This window comes from Ochotona princeps, chromosome 10 (assembly GCF_030435755.1).
Source record: "Ochotona princeps isolate mOchPri1 chromosome 10, mOchPri1.hap1, whole genome shotgun sequence".
NCBI lineage: Eukaryota > Metazoa > Chordata > Mammalia > Lagomorpha > Ochotonidae > Ochotona > Ochotona princeps.
This window is the reverse complement of record NC_080841.1, coordinates 43061537-43072953: the sequence shown is the minus strand read 5'-3', so window position 1 is coordinate 43072953 and position 11417 is coordinate 43061537. Positions and strand designations below refer to the sequence as shown.

Genomic DNA, 11417 nt, shown 5'->3' with positions numbered 1-11417 from the left:
TGCTGCCAGGCTGGGCCTGGCCTGGGGACTGGCCTTTCCCTAGAGGCTTCTACAGGCACACCCTAAAGCTCTCCTCCGCATGGAAGCTGCTCCTTCCTTTTCAGCAGGCGACCAAGCATGTCCCCTTCTCCCAGCTGCATTTCCCCTCCCTCAGCCAGACCCAACCTGTTTCCCAGCTCATCCACGTCCACTCCTCTTCTCCATGGCTCCATGACACCCTGGGCAGGGGTTCTTATGATTCTATTCTTATAAATGCTTGAACCACAGAGACCTCAAATGCTACAAGCAGCTCTCTGTTTCCTAGCAGTTGACGATAATGGGGTCCCTTTGAATGATCTCATTTGGAGCTCGTAGAAACCCACTTGCAGCCTTGACCTGTGTTCCCTGTGCTGTGGCTTCACAGCAAAGCAGTGCCTGCCTGTGCACCTGAAAGAAACACACTCCATGCATGTCCCGTCTTCTCCCTGATCCAGCCCAGCCAGGATGATTGATGCGTGGCACCTAAAGCCCCAGCGCCAAGCACAGCGAGGAGCGAATATGGTATAACTCTCTTGCTCTGGGTTCCTTTGGAAAAGTAGGCAGCAGCGCCACAGATGGAAGTCAGCCTGTCAAGTCCATTCAAACTAGCGGAGTCGCCCGTCAGGCTTGTGATGAAGGGCAAGATTAAAAAAAAACTTTGCCAAAAATAGTGTCACCAACAAACTCAAACCATGGCAAACTTGGGAGCCAACACCACCCGCTGCTGGACGATCTCTGATAGGATAACGGACCTCTGGACATGTTTCAGGGTGTGTGACCTCTGACTGCAGCACCAAAGACACTTGGGGAGGAAGCACAACATATCTGCGAATCCCCGAAGAAAGGGAAGGGAACACAAAGTTGACACTGAAAACCTGGCCTTTCCCCGCAGCACGTTGAGACATCTCTGCAGTAGACAGGCTTGCTACAGACCTGGAGATCGCCTGGGGCTGGCGCAGCCTGAGATCCTTCTAGAAAAGAATTTGACGAGCCTCTTCCTTCTCCCTGGTGTCTATACTGTTCCCTGTTTGTGTTCTCTTGGAGCCTTCGGTTCTCTGCCCTCTGCCCCCGCCTCCCCACCCTGGTGCCTCGCTATGGCACCAGAGGGAGTGCCCCCGGTTAGACACATAGAGTGGTTTAAACCCAGGAGAGAATGGAAGCCACTCAGTCAGCTGTTGAGGAGGCCCTCAGAGCAGGGTGAGCTGTGCCCTGCGTTAAGGGCACACAAGGGACTTCCCTGCTGGGCTCTGAGGCTCTCTCTCTCTAGGGAGGCATGGGGAGTCGAACTTGCTAGCCCCATCCCTCTGCTGCAGGGAGGAGGCAAGGGGCAGAACAGGGGCTTCCCAGGATACCCACCTGCTGCTTGGTTGTGAGGGGTCACACTTTTGGAGGCAGGAGGTCATGTCTGCTTCAGACTTTAAACACTGATAGCGCCCTCCTCTCGGGCCTCCCATGTAGGATCAACAGGCAGGAAGCTAGTTTAGGATTGCTGAGCTGACAGTCACAGACTCCCATGTGTAATTCTGTCCTCCTACTTGTCAATCCAAACACCCCTTCTCCGGAGCTGTCTCTGTTTTATCTGGGACCTATGTGGGGAATGCCATGAAAATACATATACTGAGCTCCACCTGGAATTTGTGGGGGTGGCTTCACTCCTGGAGTGGCACCATCCATACTCATCAAGGAGGCCACTGAGACCATGGCTGGAGGAGCTACCAGGGGTCCTCTCTGCCCTACTTTCCACACCCCTTCTCCTGGCAGGCACATCTTCTGGCCCAGTGCCTGCTCAAGATGGGTATTTATCTATGTGAGGCAACCTACCACCGTGAGTGTGTGTGTGTGTTCACTTTCTCACCTTTTAAATAAACTTCATCACCTTGAGCATCTTATCTGGGTCAGCACTTGGCTCTGTGCACAATAAGAGCTTGAGTAAAATAAATGAGTTTTTCCTTATCCACATCACAGCAAGTGGGTCCCACCTGCCTGCCACAACAGCTGAGTACCCTTCGCTCCAGTTTATACAGGAGGCCATTTGGGGCTAATCAACATGTCCCCCTTCACCCTGCTAGCAAGTAGTGGAGCTGGGAGCCCAATTTGTCTAAATCCAGTGGCTTCTGAAACAGGAACCTTCCTGACCTGCTCCAGGGGCACAGCTCTTGTGCACAAGGCCCCTTCTCCCCTCCAAGGCTTCACTCTTGCAAGGTAAGATTTTGTTCTCAGCTTTCTCATTGTCAGGTCCCTCCACCCATCTGACGTGGCCAACAGCCAAGCACATGATAGAACCCGACTCAAGTCGTTGCAAATAATTCTCTGGCAATGGTGGCACCTGTTTGTGCATTGTGTAGAGACCCCAGAGGAAGCCATGGAAGGGGCTGTGAGCATGGCAGGAGGCAGGCGCTTCCCAGGCAAGCTTCTGAGAGCAGCCGTGGCTTGAAGGCAATCTATTGCTCAACAGACGTCAGCGGCAATCATAAGTCACTGCTATGATTGTTGTATCCCTGCTGCTTCGATGTGGTGTGTCTGGTTGCTGGCTAATTAGAGTTTACCTGGGCCTGCCCCCACCTTGCCTAGTCCCCTCCCTGCTCCTGCTGTCTTTCTTTTGTGTCATTCAGAGCAGACTCCCACAAGCAGAAGAGTCCCCAGGAGAGGTTTCCCCAAGGACCTTTTTCTTTGGCATCCTTAAACAGCTATCACACAGTTCCCAGTTGTTTTTTTCAAGAAAAAAGTCCCCAGGGTTTCACAGAGGCAGCCTTGAACTTGACCCTGCCATGATTTGTTCACTTTCGTCTACCCCTGGGGAAGGGGGTTGCCAAACCCTTGGGTATCCCTGGGTGGATCCTGGCAACCTGTCATCCTTTACAGCTCCTCACCTGCTGTTTTCTTACCCAGAACATCCGTCTGGACATGTCCAGATTGCTGTGGTTTCTTGTAAAGCAAACTTCTCGAGGCAGCCCAAGACCTCCTCTGTACAGACCAACTCCGCAGCCTGCAGGGCTGTCTGTCAGTAAAGTGCTGTGGAGAGGGACACATTAGGTAGTGTATTGTGAAGGAAGGCATCAGTCAGCACTGGGTCCTGTACTGTATTTGTGAAGTGCTCACATGTGTCTGTTAGCTGATACTCCAGAGAAAACCTTAGAGGGTGGGGGAAGAGATATCCTCTCCTGAGAATCAGGAAACCAGGAGAGAAATGTCTTTAGGGTCACATCCATACAGTGAGATGGAGTCAGAAGCCCTTAGCCATGATACCTCCCGCTGCCCAGGCCACCATCCTCTGTCATCCCGAGCTCCATGGGCATGTGGTGAACCCACAGTGAGGGTTACTCCAGAGCCGGCTTCCATCCAGGAACTTTCTTACACAACTACTTGCCAGGAAAGGGTCTTGGCCACTTGCATGTGGCCCGTGCAATCTCCGAGTGGCTAGAAATCTGCAGCATATAACAGTGGGAGTTAGCCCCCATGGGTGCAGGTGGGGAAACTGTCTGACTCTATCCACAGCCAAGCTGGCATTGCAGGGAGATGTGTATTTAAACACAAGCCTCATTGAGAAAATGTTCTCCCCAGCACCTCCCCATAGCAACCTCCCCATGGCACCTGGTCGACAGGCCATACTCTCAGCCTGTGCTAAGGGTTGTATGCTCAATTTTCACTTCTGGTCTCATGCCCTGGCATAAGAGAGGGGCTACTCTCCAGGGAGACTGATGACAAAGACAGGATTAGTGAGTTGTCCCCACTCTTTAGCAATTCCAAGACTCTGATCTCCACTCAGACCTGGGGCCTATGAGCCTTTGCACCTTGGCTGAGTTGGGAACTTCGTCATTTTTTTATCCTTCAGACAGGCTCCATGCAAACTGGCTGATGCGCATCTGTGAGGGCTGGGATCAGCTTGTGTGGTCCCAGAGGCTGAGGACGTGGAGACAGCCTGAAGAAGCAGCCACCTCACTCTCAATCTGGCTTCAGAAAATCCCCCAGAAGTGCCTTGTTCCCCTGCACCACACGTGAAAACAGCCTTACCTCTGAAGGGTCTTCATTAGGATTTGTTTCCTCCGTGAGAGAGTAAAGGGCCTTCACAAAACCTTTGAATGATGCTCCTCTCTCAAATGCATTCAGAATATCCTGCTGAACAGCACCGGTGTGTCCAGCTTACAATCACCACCACTATCATCACCATTGTTCAAAAAAGCCAGATCTGAGCAGGCTGGCTGGAGGCGAAGCCCTCTGCGTGCCTCCGGCAGTCCTGGCCCTGACCAAGGGGTCGGAGCCACACGGTTGTCCTGCTTTGAGTTATGTAACACAAACAGCTCCAAGGAGATGGGCTCAGCCTTCACTTGCCCTTTGCAGGGCTTGCCAGCCAAGAGGCTTGCTCCAGTACCCTGGCTCTGCCACCCTCCATGGACCCTCTTCTGGGACCAGCAGTGAAAGTCAGGGGCCCAGGATCCCTGGAGGTGGAGACAGGGGGACAGGACTTCCCATTTCTAATGGCACTGTAAAGAGGGAAATACTGTGCATCTACTTGATGGTTGCCACGGTTACTGGAGGAGGGCGGAGCTTGCTTCAAACCTGGTACATCACTCTGACCTCAGACTGGAACCCCGAAAGGACAGCAGAAATCCGGTGTGCCCCGGAGGCAACAGAGCTACAATATCCAACACCAAATAAGGACCAAAGCAACCCGCACTTCAGCTTCCATGTCAAGAGGGGTTTAAAACTTCCCACATACCACTTTTTCCTTGCCTTTCTTTCTGTTCCTTTGCAGCCCCCCCCCCACCCTCCCCTTCTCCATGTTTGTCTCACTGCTGCAAGGGAGAAAGACCCATGAACAGGGGTTTCTTTGAGTAAAGGTTATGTATATTTTTTTCTATACTCAGCTGATACGTTCTGTTCCTTCACGGGTGGTCGGCGAATCTAACACTTCTCACTCTCAGCTTGGCACAGTGGCATTCAAGGTAGAGTTGGAATGTAATACATATTTTCTCTCTCTCTTTTTTTTTTAACTTGAAAGTCAGAGAGAAAAGCAGAGACGAACAGAAACAGATCTTTCATCTTCTGACTTATTCCCCAAATGCCCTCAACAGCCACGCTTGGACCAGGCCCCAGCAAGGAGCCTGGAAATTAATCTGGGTCTCTCACATGGGTAGCAGAGACCTAAGTGCTTGAGCCACCATCTGCTGCTTTCTCGGGGTGGACTTTAGCAGTAAGCTGGGTCAGAAGCAGAATAGCCAGGATTCAAACCAGGTATTCCAATATGGGATATAGGGTAAAACCACTGCACCACACACCCACCCAGATTGGAGTACATTTTTAGTAACAGGTTTCTTTCTGCTTTTTTCATGAACAGGTTTCTTAAGACAACTCTCCAATGGTTGTGAATCATATATTCCTTCACTTATTTAGTGGCCTTCAAGCAGTTAACATATGTTTCCCTGAAAGTTATTAACTCCAAAATGTTTTACTGTAAGATTATACCTCCCTCTGTAATACTCTCTCTTATGGTCCCTAATGCAACGCTCACCATCTCTCAAGGTTACCCACCACCCTTAGGGTGAGAAAGAGGATCTTTTTATCTCTTGGGAGCTATGAATCTGAAGAGGAGTGAATAGACAGGTGGGAAACACAGAGGAGCACAGAAGTCCCTGAGGGAGGAGGGGAAACTCTGCAGCAATGACCTTAAATAGCATCACGCGGTGAGAATCTGCCAGGCACAATTCTTTTCTCATTGGATTTCCCAGAATTTTTAGAAAAAAGACAAAAACAAAAACAAAAGCACACTGCAGTGATGAGAAGGGATCAACTGGAACTGGAGACTCTTGTATTAAGGAATACTTCCAGATCTACCAACAACAAAGCCACACAGGATCCTCTTGTGCTGAGTAGCCTTTCAGAATTGCTGCATATTTTCCAGCAGCCGCAGTGCCTTCCAACTCTTGCTTATTCTCTAATTTGCCAAGTCCCCAAAGCTACCCTCTCCTCTCTCTTAGCACTTCCCTCTGTCAAGGTCAACCTCGCAGTGCTTTGCAGCGGAATGAGAGTCTCAGCCGGTTGGGTCCCATCTGTTGAGGTGGGGGTGAGGGTGGGCAATGGGGCCGGGTAACTGGGGGCACTAGTGAGGACGGGAGGGTGGGGGCGGCCCAGAGGAAATCTGCAGGCCTTGACTTTCCCACACATGTTTCAGATGATCAGGGGTGTGATTGTAAACAGCGTCTTCAGAGCCGGCCTCCCCGCCCGGGTCCTGTTCATATCACCCTTGGGGTTCCAGTAATAGGGCGTAAAGCAAACAAAGAAAAACAGTAATCTGGTGTTCCAATTGCATTTTTTGTTTTTAGAAAATGTTAATGATAGGTTATTTGATTACCCTAGGTTTGGCTCAGCTCGCTCTTTATTAAGCACATCTGGTATTTAGTAACAATATAAGTAGCAGGAGTTTTTTCTGGCACTAGAAAATAAGCTCATCCCATGTTGCCATGCAGTTTGGAAACTCGTCAGTGAGGCCAGCCAAACTTGTGGAGATACAAGACTTTTTCTGCAGGCCGGGCAGCTGGCCAGGACAGCTAAAAAATGTGAATTGGCTAAGACTGCTGCCACGCAAACACTTCTGGAAATTTCTGTGCTTGGGCCTGCCAAATCCATTATGCACAACATGAATTACAAGAGTTTCTATCTCTCCAAGCAGTTGCTTTTCGAGCTTCATTCTCCTATGTGCATACACACCACCAAAATGAGAAAAACACAAAAATCCACTAAGACATGTGTGTGTGTGTGTGTGTGTGTGTGTGTTTGTCTTTTTCCATTTAGGTTGCCAAACTCACAACTTTTCCTGAATTAGGAGAAATAGTCTCCAACTTTGGTTTGAATTACATTAAACTCTAGCATGTGGGAGGCAACTGTGCTTCCTGGAAATTCCAGAAAGGAAGGATATCTCACATTATGGAGACAGCCTAATAACCAGGTAGGAAAAACAAGAAAATGCACAATGCATCAGAAGAGCAAAAGAGATTGAAAGGGGAAAAATATGGTCTCCCCGCCCCCCCCCCACACCCTCCTTCCCCTACCCCACTGCTCCCACTTGTTGGGACTTGGTCTTTGCTCAGGGATCCTGCTCCTACTGCAAAGCAAGCCTATGTAAGGCAAGCCTTCCAATCCAGCTACCACCATGGTGCATTCACCAGCAAGCCATGAGTTTCAGCTCACAGCCCTGCATACTGTCAACCACGTGGGCAATTTTTGAGGCATAGAGTGGGCTCTGGAGGATGCGCCAAGTAGGTTAGAGGGAGAGTGAGCGGAAGAGAAGTAGCCAGCCCCTTGTAGTCAGATCCTGGGTCTGCCCATGTTCCCTTCCTTCCAGGGCTGCAAAAATGTTTTACCTCATGTATTTTCTGCCTCCAACTTGAGGCCTGTCTTTCCTGTGAGTCATAATCCCTCCATGACTCAATCCCTGCCCAGGACTGTGGTTCCAGACCTGCAGCTCCACTCCTACTCTCCGGCAGTCCTGGGATGACAGGCTCACAGGACACATGTGACAGCGAATAGGAGACAGCCATGTTACATAGGGCAAGACACAAATGCAATGCAGCACTTCCAGTTCCCACAAGGGGCAACACACCCAGCTTTCTCCACGGTCACTGGGAAATCATACCTCCATCACAGCCTCCCCTATGGAGCCAAGTTTCAGCTAAGGACTAATATCCTCAACTACACCATGCCGTCAAGTAGTGATGCAAGCTGTGCCTCAGTTTCCCCTATCCTTTGGGAAAACAGCTCTGTAGGCATATGGCCATCATCCCAGGGTGTGGTAGGGCTGTTTACAACAGAAAGGTCGTGGGATTTGGCTGGGATGCTTGTAACTTTGTGTCCTCACTTTTAAAATGAGGACAGGAACACCTCCCTCAGAGCATGGTGAAGAGCCATGTGTACAGATAGTTATGCAACTGCCTTGCAAACAGAAAAGTGATACACAAGTGTAGGTTGTTAGTATTACCATTCAACTCCTAATTGTAGACATTTGGTCACTCCAGTGATTGTGAACATGATTCAGAGAGTGTAGGTCGAAGTAGTCAAGGCACATGGTATAGTAACTGGGATTTTTATGAGGGTAGGCAGTGAGAAGCGAGTGGCTTCCTGCACTTGGTAGGGGATGACCTCATGGTATAATTCTTAATTAAAGTGTGTCACTCTCTGTTTCTCTCTGTCTGTCTTGCCTTTCTTTCAGGAATCAATTGGGAGCAATCACGGTGAGTGTACCATTGGACTATATTGACCTAAGAGTGAAGGTGAGGTCACTGCTGCTAATTAAATTTCCTTCCCCAAAGTGAACTGTATCCCAGAACTAGAGTTCGCACTAAGCAGTTAAACAGGTTTGGGCATCTGGAAAAAAGCTGGGGCCCCAAGAAAGCACTCTTGGCCTCATTTCTATTTGGCTCACATTTTCTGTCCTGTTCTTGGCTTAAATGTGGATCACGGGACACATTTTCTCAGTTTCCTTTTCTCATGTTCCTGGACCTTTGTTGTTGAACTGTAGGAAACACAGAGTCAGGGGAGTCAGCCAAGAAGGATTTTCTCCCCGCCCTGGAAGTCTTGCTCAGACACCACGTGGGCACAGCCGATCGCATTCCCCTCTGGTGGCCAGTCCCTCGCCCCAACTCACCGCTGTTGGGTTTCTCACTGTGGTCATCACTTTCACATCGGTTCAAGGGGCTTGGTTCAAGCCAGGTTCTGGCCTCCTTAGGATGCATCATATCCTGTCAGACACCGGGCCGGGCTTGCTTTGATTTGGGTGCCCTCTGGTTGCCCAGAACAGACCTTGACCTTGGGAATCAGGATGACTCCCAGTCACCACAGAGGTGGTGAAGGAAAAAAACACAGCAGGCCACTGCTGGGAAGCTCATGAGAACAGAATGGAACCCAGTGGAGGGGCTGACAACAGAGAAAAATGGGAGGGTGGATCAGGCCTGGCCACTGCTTCTGTCTCAGCAGGTACAGACAGGGATACCTGGCAGAGCCCCCACGTGGCACAGGGGGCTCCGCATGCCCAGCACTCTGGAGCCCAGGTAGTCTTCTTCAGCAGTCAGCACTGGTGTAAGTGGCCACCAAAAGGAGTAACATGGAACTTTCTGGAATGACTATTTGCTGGAAACATTCCCCAGTCATTGTAGCATCCAGTCCATCACTCGTGTCACTTTTAGACTTGCCTTTCTAAATCGTGAATCCAAATACCTGTTGGGCGCCCTTTATCACCTGGATAGAGCCTTCACAGTAATCCTATCACAGGTACCCTGTGAGGTGCCAGCTGTAATGATCCCAGGTTCTCAGTCAACCAAGATTCGGGCAGTGGCCACACGCATAGGACTCTGTGAGCAGCAGGGCTGGCTAATGGTGGAGCTGGAGAGCTGTCACAGGAGTACTGTGACTTCTTCAGAGGAAGCCTGAGACACCCTCCCCCGTTTCTCCTGTCTCCTCTCCCACCTCATTCTATTATCCAGCCAACACAGCAGCCACAAGAAAGCTGTACCTACCTATTATTAATGAAGTTAATGGTACAAAGAATCACCACATTTAAGCTTTAAGACCTCATGGTGACATCTTAAAATGAAGATAATTTTTAAGTGCTGATATCAATTTTGTATAGTTGATATGTTCCTACTATGTGCCAGGCACTAATGAAAGGCACTGCTGAGAGAGAGAGAGAGAGAGAGAGAGAGAGAGAGAGAGAGAATGAGAGAGCATTAGCAGCTATTGAAATCCAGTGTTCTCTGAAAAGCCTTTCCTGTGGTTTTGCATAGTACTCACTTTTTTCCATCCAAAATGACAACTCTAGCTGTGAGAGAAATTAAAAATGCCTTCTTGGAATAGTTATCTGATGCTTCTAAATGTGCTTGCTGGTGTTCACGATAGGGCTTTTCTATTAGCAATTGGTTAAACAACCGTGTGTGAGAGAGAGATGGAGAGAAAGGAAAAAACATAGCTGTCACTATAGTTGTTAAATGACACCGCTGGTTTTGTTATCATGGCATACTTATTAGTGTTACATATCACCTTTACATCTTATTGATGTAACATGCCATGAAGAAATTTCTTTTTTTAATTTTTATAAATCTTAGGTCTTACAGACACTTGCTCAATTAGGCTGGGTAGCAGCTCCCTTCTAGATCCTAAGTGCTTTGTAGCAAACCTAGTCCCTTGAAGCATCACTCAGCCTGCACCTGCCAGCTCCCAGGAGCCAGAAGCCTGAGCAGGACAAGCTGGGTGCTCAGCTCCAAGTCCCACACATGCTTGGTGTCTGACAGGGTCTTGCCTGAGCCTCAGGGGTCTCCCTAACACCAGGAAGCTGTACAACTTCTGGTGGTTTGCTAGCAAAAGAGCGAGGGACTCTGCTAAAGTGTCTGCCCTCTAGAAGACCTTTCTTAAATGGTTTATGTGATTAGGACAGACCCACCCAGATAAATCTTTCCTTTTATTAACTTGAAGTCAACTCATTAGAGATCATAATTAGATCTGCAAAATCCCTTCACCTTTGCCTTCTAACGTAACCATAACTACGGAAGCTATAGCCCTCCACTTGGGCTATATTCTCCTATTGGAAAAAACTGTAAGTCCTTCTCACTCTCAGGGAATTATAGAAAATGCCAGGGGTGGGGGATGGAGGACTGGGGATAGTTCTGGAATTTTGCCAGCCAGAATAAGCTACTGGTAGACAGGAAACTTGATATTCCATCTTGTCATAATACTTAACAGAGTGATGAGCACACAGCAGAAAAATTATTGATGCACATGGAGAATTGAGTGATTGGAAATGCGCGTTTGTTTTTGAGACACAAAAGTTGATATTGCCATTTTGTTCCCTCCTTAGGTCTTCACAGGTTGTAGTGGAGAACTGAGGATGAAAAGCAATGGAAAGAATGCATGGACTGAAAGAAAGAAAAATGAACTGGGAAAGCCAGACTCACATGCCAATCCTCCTACAGTGGCTGAGCGAAACCTTGCCCATCTGGGCCGTTGGGGGGCCTGCCTTCCCTCCCAGAGCTGCTGAGCAGGCAGAATGAGACGATGGGCAGAGAGGACTGGGGCAGGCCCAACTGTGGGCACAAAGGCCTCATTGTCCTGTCACAGAGCACTAAGGGGCTGGCAGTTAACAATATACTGCTATCTCAAAAGGTGGACATGAGCTTTTTACCCAGTGACCAACAGGGAGACATTCTTTGGATAGAACAGCCCACGTCTCAGCTAGAATCTGGAACATTGCGTTTTCTGGGCAGCCCCTTCCACAGAGCCTTCTCTGCTTCACCCCAAAGTTGAGGTCTGGGTCAAAAATGTATCAAACGGCCTCCACAGTCCGCTCTGTGCGTCTCCACATGACACACAGAGGAAGTGAGACAGCAGGGAAAGCACGTGAGCACCATCAGCTGCGT

General features: G+C 49.3%; 1 long non-coding RNA gene across 1 annotated transcript; it reads left to right on the top strand.

The window, feature by feature from the left end:
• The first annotated feature begins 1175 nt into the window (after window positions 1-1175).
• On the top strand, window positions 1176-10896 carry LOC131481262 (uncharacterized). The gene is made up of 3 exons (XR_009246193.1): window positions 1176-1215; window positions 8222-8282; window positions 10859-10896. It is a non-coding gene; the product is annotated as an uncharacterized LOC131481262 (long non-coding RNA).
• Window positions 10897-11417: the final 521 nt, after the last annotated feature.